At 39.9% G+C, this 706-nt stretch overlaps 1 protein-coding gene across 1 annotated transcript in view; it reads right to left on the bottom strand.

Annotated features, from left to right (window-relative positions):
* The window catches only part of LOC116673676 (coagulation factor XIII A chain-like), a gene marked incomplete in the record, with an annotated part of 36,089 nt that overhangs the window by 12,994 nt on the left and 22,389 nt on the right, over positions 1-706 (bottom strand).

The following is a 706-nucleotide window of genomic DNA, read 5'->3' as shown; positions in this document are numbered from 1 at the left end:
TGTCAGTACACCTTATTGTACATGTGTTTAGTCAGCCAAACCACAGATTACACACGTTGTAATACGTTAGATATCTGATTACCCTCCCATCCGTCACAGACCTTACACTTTAAAGAAACTGCAGTATTTGGACCATCTAAGTGCCAGAAAGACGCCATATCTACAAACATAGTTCTTTCCAGTGGTGGAAAGAACATTTACTCAAGTACAGTACTTAAGTACAACTGTTACAAGTACAAAAAAGTAATTTTATCCTACCCAGTGTCCCCTGTTGGAGCTAGTGCCCCCTTGACCCAACCCCGGATTAGTGGATCAGGATAGATGGATGGATGGGTTTCCATTTTTGATACTTTTGAGGTGCAACTGCTAAAAAGGTGACTTATCTACATTTAGTTATGTCTCTTTGTTGTCCTTTAGTGTCTGTTTGTGATATTATTGTGTCTGCGATTTGTAGACATCACTTTGTAGTTATTTTGTGTCTCACTGTAGTCACTTTGTGTCTCTTTGTAGTAATTTTGTTACCTTGTCTGTGTGGTGGAAAGTACCAACGTTTCCTTAAGTACACATTTGAGCAATTGTGTTGCAGTATATGTGGTTTTCTTTCTGGTTTAAATCATGACTGTCAAAATGTGCGCAGGACAAGTTAAGACATTTCCAATGGACTAGTTCCTGGCCTGGCGGTCTCCTAGCAACAGGCATGACTGAC

This window comes from Etheostoma spectabile, chromosome 24 (genome assembly GCF_008692095.1).
Source record: "Etheostoma spectabile isolate EspeVRDwgs_2016 chromosome 24, UIUC_Espe_1.0, whole genome shotgun sequence".
NCBI classification, from domain to species: Eukaryota; Metazoa; Chordata; class Actinopteri; order Perciformes; family Percidae; genus Etheostoma; species Etheostoma spectabile.
This window is presented reverse-complemented; position numbering and strand designations above follow the sequence as displayed.